The sequence below is a fragment of the Sciurus vulgaris genome (assembly GCF_902686455.1).
Source record: "Sciurus vulgaris genome assembly, chromosome: 5".
In the NCBI taxonomy this organism is placed as follows: Eukaryota; Metazoa; Chordata; class Mammalia; order Rodentia; family Sciuridae; genus Sciurus; species Sciurus vulgaris.
In genome coordinates this window covers 71687406-71697203 of record NC_136465.1, presented here as the reverse complement: position 1 = coordinate 71697203, position 9798 = coordinate 71687406, and the positions used below count along the sequence as shown (strand labels likewise).

Sequence of the window (9798 nt, the reverse complement as noted above, 5' to 3'; positions counted from 1 at the left end):
TGGAAATGGTAAAATATTATCACACAAGAAAGATAACAACAACCATCCAAAACAACTAGTGCAAAACAGAAAAAAATTTCTCAAGACAGTTGTCAGGCATTGCATGATGGGATAGACTATCTCCTTTATTCTTTGGCACCAGGGATTGAACCCAGGTGTGCTTAACCACTAAGCAACATCCCTAGCCCTTTTTATTTATTTTATTTTTTATTTTGAGACAGGGTTTCACTAAGTTGCTTAGGGCCTCACCAAGTTGCCAAGGCTGGCCTTGAACTTGTGATCCTCCTGCCTCAAACTTCTAAGCCATTGGGATTGCAGGGGTGCTCCATTGTACCAGGCAGATTATTCCCGCTTTGTAACTGTTTTGCATAGACATGCAAGGTCAGGGTGTACTTCTCTGAATTAAATCTAAATATCTTAACCACATGGCTATAAACAAGACACTTTCTTTGGACCTCAGTTTCTCCATCTGAGAATAGGACTAAGCTCTTCTTAGCCCCCAGATATTCCATTTTTATTCTGGTTCCCAATCCTTGAACAGAAATAGCAGGACAAAGGGACAAAGTTGCACTCCACAGGGACCACAAACTCAAGTTCTAAATCTTCCAGGACAGTCCTAATCTCAAATAATCTATACCACCATCTCAAAAAGTAGTTTCATACAGTATAGACAATGTGTCTTGATGTTGTTTCAAATATTGCTGACAGAAACACCAAACATCTCTATAGTAAGACACCACCTTGTGCATGACTAAAATATTAAATGTGCCTATGGTTCAATTAAAAAATTCTCTATTGCCAGGCAGGGTGGTGCAGGCCTGTAATCCCAGTGATTTAGAAGGTTGAGGCGGGAGAATCAAGTTTCAGGCCAGCCCGGGAAACTTAGCAAGATCCTGTCTCAACATAAAAATAAAAAGGGACTGGGGATGTAGCTTAGTGGTAGAGCACCCCTGGGTAAAATCCCCTGTACCACAAAAATAAAAATTTAAAAACAATAATCAAAATTAAAATGCTCTTGTTAAAAACAAAAATCTTCCCCTGCTTCAAGATTCTCTTTAGCATTCTGAGATTAAACTGACATTGGCGGAAAAAATCTTAAACATCACAGAACCACCAGGAAATGAACTCAGAAGCTGTCTTAAAAATTAAGCTTATAGAGTTCAGTCAGACTTTTGGTTCCACCTAAGCTCACTGCGCCCCAGAACCTTCTCCATATCCTGCCTGAAATTGTCACACCAGAACCTCAAGAGCTGGGACAATTTGCAGTCCCCCTTCCTGGGGCTCTACCTCGCAGCTACTGTGTATCTCCATGGGAACAATGTCATCCTATTGTCCAACCTGCCATCTCCATGGTCAAGTCTAAGGATAATCCGCTTTATCTTTCCACATGATATAAAAATGGCTGAAGGTTCCTTTTTTTTGGCACCAGGGGTTGAACCCAGGGGTGCTAAACAAATGAGCCCTATCCCCAATCCTTCCATTTTTTAATTTTGAAACAGGGCCTCACTAAATTGCTAAGGCTGGCTTTGAACTTGCAATCCTCCTGCCTCAGCCTCTGGAGATGCTGGGATTACAGGAGAAGATTTTTTTTTTTTTTAACCAAATGCAAAGAAATGTTTTGGGATGGTCTGACTTAAAATATCATACAACTAGGGTGGGTCTTTTCCTGTCGCCCTTGAATCTTGACTAACTTTCAGGGTATAAAAAGAGGGTCGGCAACCCTCGCAATTGAAAGCAAATTGTGGATGACTCAGGACCAAACATGATCAGACTCCACCTCAGGCTTCAAAAAGGCAGCCAAAGCAGTCCTACCACCAGATGCCATCCCCTTCACTCTTCTCCCAGCAACATGGAAGAAGAGGCAACAGCCACTGGCCTTCTTTTCTGGAAGGCAAGGTACACAGAAAGAGGGAAGGAGGACTCAAAGTTCCTAAGGCTCCAGAGAGAGCAGCTCATATGGGTGAGGCACACCTAGGAGGTCAAATTCCTTCAGCTCCCAATTTCACTCCAAGTCTTTGCTACAAAGTCCCAAGGCAGTGGAGATGGACACTACCAAGAGCCAGAGGGTTTGAGCCCTCTGGAGTCTCTAGGTCAAGGTAACTGAACATTCACGTTGGTGTAGAGGATTTGTTTCTAAAGTAAGCTCCCGAGGAGCTGAGCACAGAGCCAAAATGGCTGTTCCGGATCCCTAGGAGGGTACCATGTCGGAGAACAATGGGCAAGCTATGATCAGGCCCACCTCTGCCAGTTCTTTTAGGGCAGTTGTGTTGAGTGTCAAATGAAATTTGACTTATTTTTAGGAATCATACTATATTTTTTAAATGCATTTAAAAAAAATCAGAAGATGAATTAAGACTGATGGAATTCCCAGCCAATTCTTATTTCCTACCTTTTCTGACTCCAGAGAAAGTTATTTACCTTGTGGAGAACTCCATTCTGCTTACAAAATCAAGTATCCTTTCCTGATATACATATTAGAGGCCTTAATAATGTGGTAAACCAAAACCCAAGCATGAAGAATTACAGACAGGGCTTTATTTCCCAGGACTGTTCAAAAGAAAGATAACAAATAAAATCAAGTTGTTCAGTGGTCATTGTCTTAATTACTGTGAGCATTAGCTCGCCCACCAATGGCCAGTTCTCCTGGGTTCCATCCTCAGGATTACTCCTGATCTCTTTATTGCTGGGAAGTGTCCTGTGTAAAACCTGTGCTTCAATCCCTGCTCTGAATATACTAGCTGTGTTTGACCTTGAGCAACTCCTCCTTCTCTCTGAACCCTGGTTAAAGTATGATTAGCAAAATTAGGAAATTGTGGGCTGGGGATATAATTCAGTTGGTTGAGTGCTTACCTTGCAAGCTCAAGGCCCTGGGTTCAAATCCCCAGTACCACAAAAAAAAAAAAAAAAAAAAAAAAAATTAGGAAATTGTGGAGAGCATGTGAGAAATGCTAATTATTTTTTTATTATTATTTAAACAAATGGGATACATGTTGTTTCTCTATTTGTACATGGAGTCAAGGCATACCATTTGTGTAATCATAAATTTACATAGGGTAATGTTGTTTGATTCATTGTTATTTATTTTTCCTCTTCCCCCCTCCCCTCCCACTCCTCTTTTCCCTCTATATAGTCTTTCCTCCATGCTAATTACTTATTACTTATTATTTTTCATAACATTTATCCAATCACAACAACCTAATTTATATCAGTAACCATATACATACATATACATAAACTAACCAAATATATATATTTAGTTACTGATATAAATATATACACACACACACAAATTATATATGTGCAATGGTTCTAACCTCAACACTTTCATAATGTTATAATCTATTTTCTTTAAAAGTGGATTTTATTGCAACAATGCCTCCTGTTGAAATACCTTTAACTAAAGTTCACCAATTCCTTCAGTTTGATTTCCAGTCCTTTTTTCATCTGTTAAATCCTAGTGGAATTGAATTAAGCATTTTTGTTTTAAAAATAGCATAATGTTATATGATCTCATTTTAATAAAAGTATTTCTATTCACTTATCTACCTATTCCTCTATCCATAAATATACACATAGATACACCAGAATAATGTTCATTCAAGGGTAGATATTTATGAGTGGTGAGTTGTACCTTTCTTTTGCTTTTTCGTTCTTTCTACTTTGTTCTTTTCACCTTTTTCTTAAAGTATTTGTAAGCTTTTTTTTTTCACAAATAATGTTATTCGAGAAAGAAAGAGATCAGAAGAAAGTGCACTAAGCTATAACCAAATAATTTTTATGTTCAAAGATTATGATTTTTTTTATCCCTCTACTTTCATTTATTAAAAGTTGTTCATCTTTCAGATGTCAGCTTAGCCACTACTATTTCTTCCTGGTTCTTCACTGACCCGTCTGGATGGGACCCATTGCCTCACTTTCTCATGGGTCTGTATTCTACCCCTATGGTAACACTTACTGTGACCTATGATGTTACTGATAGAGTTGTCTTTCTTCTCTGATCTGTATTAACCACTTTGAGAGCAGAGACCTTGTCTCTCACTCCCTCCCTCCTTCTCTGTCTCTCTCTCTCTCTTCTTTCTTTAATGCTAAAGTACCACAAAGCAACTCTACCCAATAAATATTTGTTAGGTCAAAATACATGCCGAAGTTGAATCACAGAGGAAATACACAGCACACAGACACTACCTTTTATTTTCTAAGTTGAATTATTATTTGAATTATTTTCTAAATTTCTAAATTGACTCCTCTGACTTACCAAACCCATCGGACTCTAAGGTCAGTGGACAGTTTAAGGGGGAGTTCATTTTTAAATTCAGGGACTATTCCCTGATTTCCCATTTCTTTGCTTAGAGAAGACAGTCAGACATTGTCCCTGTAAGTCCTTCCAAAGCACAAGTCCCATGATTAGAACAAACAAAACAACCGAGGATTGGTAGTAATGTATCTCTAAAAATTTTCTTCTTGTGATCTAAGAATCATAGCATTTTCCTTTTAAATTTCTTAACATTGGCTTGGAAAATCACCCTCTATCTTTTCCCATCATTTTTTCCCCTTACTTCAAAAGAATGCCCACAATATCTAGTTTCATTTTCTCCTTTTTCATTTGTCCTCCACCCAATCCAGTCTCCAATCTTACTCCATTGAAACACCTCTTTGAAAATTCATAAATGAAAGTTTGCAAATTCTTTGGTCCCGTAGCTCATATCTCCTCCCTGTAGCATCTGACATGGTCAATAGGGTCCTTTTTTCTGAACTCTTGCTTCCTCTGGCCCCTACTCTCCCATTTTCCTTCCCCACCTTATCACTGAGGATACCTTCTGATCTCTAGTCTAAGACTCCTCTTGGGACACGGAATCTGTGGAGGAAGGGATTCTCTTAGGGGAATGGAGTCAATAACAAATGGGTTTCTTCCTCTGAGGGGTGTTCACTGGGGTTCTGATACCAGCAGCTGGGGCTTTTTAGCAGGTGAAATAAATTACACATGGAAAGAGTTTATGGAGTAAATCTCATCATGCCTTCTTGTCAGTCACCAAAATCCCTTTTAGGCAAATGGCATCACTGGAGCTTGAGTAACTGCACAGGAGTGTCTAACACAATGGTCAACAACAAATTAAGAGGCCAGAAATCCAGAAATGTATTTCATATAGTATCCCTTCCCTAAAAAAAAAAAAAAAAAAAAAAAAAAAATCAACTTTAAGGCTGAAAGCTGAAAAACCAGTCACCACTAATCTTAAAAAGATAAACTCTGTGAATGATGAAAAAGTTAACAGAGTGAATGAAGCATTTTCAAGTGTACAAAAGGGACCTGCACACATCTTAAAATGTGTCCTTTCTCACGGATCTCTGCAGAAAGAGTTGATTCCTCAACAACACCCTGAAAGTCAACTAGTTAATGCTGACGAAGCTGTAAGATCAGTAGTTTAATTGTAATATAATGAGGATGTGTCAAATTTCCCCCAAAAGATCAATAGATTAAATGTTTCATTTTAAAAATCCCTTTTATTCTTTTCCTTCCCTCATTGCCTGGGCAGAAGCTTAGTGGGCATGAGAGCTACACTGCAGGAGAAGGTGACTAGATTGGCTCTACTCTAGCCCTTGACCTTCCCTTTATTTAAAAATGTTTGTTCATCTCCTTCTTTGGCAACTATGGAGGTAAGACCCCAAGGATCAAGACCAGGAGGGAGCATGAGGAAAGAGGCTAAGAGGAAGCTGTTCTATCAGCATCCCAAGTCAATCATGGGGCCTGTGGACTCAGCACTGGCCAGTTCAGATCACCATTATGCAAGTTCTGGCTCAAGGCAAAGATGATGCAATTCCTTATGGTGTCTTACCCATATCTTCTCTTCTTTAGGAATCCACTGTAACCAAGGGAGTTAATCCAAAAATTGGAAATCAGGTTTCTACATTTCTTGGTCTTCTATAGCACTTCCTCTTCCTCCACCCTCTTCTGAAATACCAGTGTTCCATATCCTGGGGCCTCCTCTGATTGTCCCTGGCTCTCCCTGGGTGATTCATCCTTAGGATTGCTTCAACTATCATCTTCAGTAACTCCCACTGCCCTACCAGGAGGACTGGTCTCTCTCCTGAAATCCACACAGTCGCTATGTCCTCCAATACTAACAAAACCAAACCATTCATTTCTCTGACCAGTCCTACTCCCTGTTGTCCTCTAGGCTGGTGATGGTAACCACAGCTCCTAAAGGCACCCAGGGCAGAAACCAGGGTCACCCATGACTCCTCCCTCTGTGTTACCTTCCCACACATGTTCACTTACTCCTGTGAGTCCTTTCTGAAGATTTGTCATAACCCTGTATTTTTTCCTAGGTCAAATGGTTCCCACTGTAGTTCATCCTGTTACCATCTCTCATCTAGAGTATTTCAGAAAACATTTAACTGATCTCCCTACGTACCTTTATTCCTTCTCAAATTCATTCCCAGAGTGACCATCCTGAAATATAATCATTAATTCCATGCTCAAATTTTCCAGGTGTCTCTGTGGGCTGAAGGTCATAATTCACATTCTTCGTATGTCGTATAAAACCTCTTCTACTTCAACTCTGACCACCTTTCCCCCAATTTGCCAATGCTTCTCACCTTCTTTTATACCTTGACCATATGGAAATTCTTACAGCTCTCCAAAGATGTCTTGTTCTGTGATGATTTTGTACCTTTCTACATATGATCTCCTCTTTTGAATGCTTTCCCCTATATCGCACCTTGTCTACTTGGCTCTTACTGCAAAACCCAGCTCTGCTCTCCACCCTCTGTGCAGCCAAGTCTCACTTCCCCTGCTGGTCTGCAAGCTCTTCCTGCTGGGCTCCCAGAGTCTTTTGAGTGCCCACTCACTCACGGTGGTTGTCTCCTTTACAGGTGCTTCCCCCATCACACTCTAAGCTCCTTGAAGGCAAGAGCAATGTCTTTCCACACATGGACCTCTGAATATATTACAGTGTCTTACATATATTAGATGTTCAAAGTATATTCTTTGGATAATTGGATAAACATTCAGTTTGCCTTACCTTGAAAGAACTTTATGGGGTGGGAATGAAATTATGATATGAATGTGCACACACGTTTTTTAGAGACTGTTGGATGCTTTCAGAAAATATAAATAATGGTAGGAAAAGTTGAGTTGGTTTTATGAGCAGATACTTTGCATAAGAGGTGGATGTTCTATCCTCATTTTATAGACACATTATCTAAGGTCTAAGGGACCAAGTAACTTGTACAAGATGACAGCCAGTGATATGGTTCAGATAAGTGACCCCTAAAAGCCCATGGTTAAAGGCTTGGTCCACAGCCTGTAGTGCTACTAGGAGGTAGTGGACTTTAGGAACTGGTGTCTTCTAGTCATTGGGGTATGCCCTTGAATCGGATATTGGAACCCCAGCCCTTCCTCTTTCCCTCTGTTCTGCATCCTGGCTGAGAGGCGAATGATTTTATCACACACTGCCACCATGATGTGTTGTGTCACAACAGGTCAAAAAGTAATGGGGCCAACCATTAAAACCAACCTTAAAAACTGTGAGACCAAGTAAACCTTCCTAATTATGCCTTGACTACCTCAATTATTTTGTTACAGTGGTGGAAACCTGACTAAAACAGGGCAAGTAAATGATTATAGGCAAAGAGAAGCAAAACATCAGACATGGAACCAGAGCTCCCACACCATGTGACGCATCAGAAGAATACTGGTGTATTCCACATCACCTTCAGGATTCCCGAGCTGTAATGCACAGAAAAGTGGAGCACAGGGCATGCTCATTGGCTATCTTCAATCAGCCAGTAACCTGTTCCAGGTCTCCCTGCTCTTGTTCATAAAACGAGGGTGAACATACCAGTCTTGCCTCCTTACAGAGTGGTGAAGTTCAAAGGTGATCAGGGGGCTTTGCTTTGAAAGACAGCAGAGGAGTGAAAAGTTCTCACATGGCACCAAGTTATGGTGCATGGATGAATTCCTCAAAAATATAGGGATACACCCAAAAAAATACATATGTGTTACCCAATACCTCTGTTCAGGAAGCATCATGGTGATGGGTTGCATGGAGCCCTTGGGCTGGGTAGGCTGAGGCAGGAAGGCTTGCTCTGTGAGATGAACTGGCCCCATGTTGAGGGGGAAAAACCCTGTTTTAAGAAGGAGGGAAAATTAAAAAATGAAGAGGCTATGGCGAGGGTAAACCTGGTCAAGTGCTGGTCAACAACACAGTGATGTGAAAGGAGGTTAAATAGAACACATATGTTTCCTGGAGTGGGAAATGGGACATAATTGGACATAAGGAATAATCTGTCATTGGGCATGCTGGCACACCTGTCATCTCAGCTATTCCAGAGGCAGGGGCAGGAGGATCACAAGTGTGAGGCCAGCCTGGGAAACTTAGCAAGACCCTGTATCAAATTTTTTTAAAAAAGTACTGGGGGGTTTGGTGCAGTGGTCGAGGGCTAACCTGGCATGTCTAAGATACTGGGTTCAATCCTCAGTACCCAAAAAAAGAGAAAAAAAATCCATTTTGAACTGCATAGCTCCTGTTTTCATAGCAGTGTCACACTTGTGCTCATTTGTCCCCAGGAACCTATGAAGAAGACTGGGCAGGAGGGACTATCCTTACTTGACAGATAGGCACAATGCAGGACACTGAGAATAAGCGTTCAGGTTTACTTGGCCATGCCACAGCACTAGCTGAGTGGCACTGTTGAGGTTTGAACCCAGGGCTTTGTTTTTGTCTTCCACATTTTTTACTGGAGCATTGTAGTTGTACATAATTGTGGGATTTGTTGTTACATCTTTGTGCATGCACACAATACAGCCGTATTATGTGGCAACATCACTCCCTAGCACGTCCCCCCCAAACCCCTCTTCCACTCCCTGGTCCCTTTCCTCTGTTCTATTATCTCCCTCTGGTTTTCATGAGACTCCACACATATCTTTCTTTTCCTTTTTCCTCTCTAACTTCTACATGTGAGAGAAAACACATGATCCTTGACCTTCTGAGTTTGGTTTATTTCATTTAACATAATGGTCTCAAGTTCCATCCATTTTCTTGCAAGTTACATAATTTCATTTTTCTCTACGATGTTTTATTTTTAGTGCTGAGTTCCATGTTCTTTCCGTCAGATCAGACTAAGGAAAGAATTCATTCTTTCATTTACTGAATACTTTCTAGGCACCAGACGTGGATCAGGCATCAGAAATAACTCTGGAATCGCAATAACCTTGAAAGTCACCTTCAAGGAGTTCTGATAGGAGGTTACCATAGAAGGCAGAGATTTAGAAAAGGGACAATAGCAACAACAGTAATAATAACTTACTCTATGCCAAGCTGCTCTACATGACCTCTTCACATGAGATTAAGTATTCTACATGACATATTATTAAACTCTGCCTATAATATAATGAGGCTGGTATAATTTATTATCTCCATTTTACAGATAAGGAGACTGAGACTCAGAGAGGTGATGTAACTTGACAAGATGGTCTGTGAGGGGTGAGGCACAGCTTGACCCAGAGCTGTGTTCAACCAGTGGCTGTGTTAACTCTCAGTCCTGCTAAAGAGAAAAGGTTCCCGCCAGGGAAAAGGCTGCAGTGGGACAGAGCGCAGGGAACTGCTGGAGGTGCCAGGAGGCTGAGCTGCCTCCTGGTAGACACCCAACCCTCCCCAGGCAGCAGGAGCATCCTGTCTGCTCCCCACCCCCACTCTCAGCAGCCCTGACCTCCAGCAGGCCAAGGGGATGCCTGCCCCCGGAAGCCCCAACATCCTGCACTCTGCTGAACCCACAACGTGTCAGGCCGCCCGTTCCAGC

The 9798-nt window shown here is 41.3% G+C and overlaps 1 pseudogene across 1 annotated transcript; it reads left to right on the top strand.

Moving 5' to 3' along the window:
* Positions 1-5095: 5095 nt before the first annotated feature.
* LOC306661048 (ribosomal biogenesis factor-like) lies at positions 5096-5424 on the top strand (annotated as a pseudogene). Its single transcript has one exon. The product of its transcript is annotated as a ribosomal biogenesis factor-like (transcript).
* The last annotated feature ends 4374 nt before the right edge of the window (positions 5425-9798 follow it).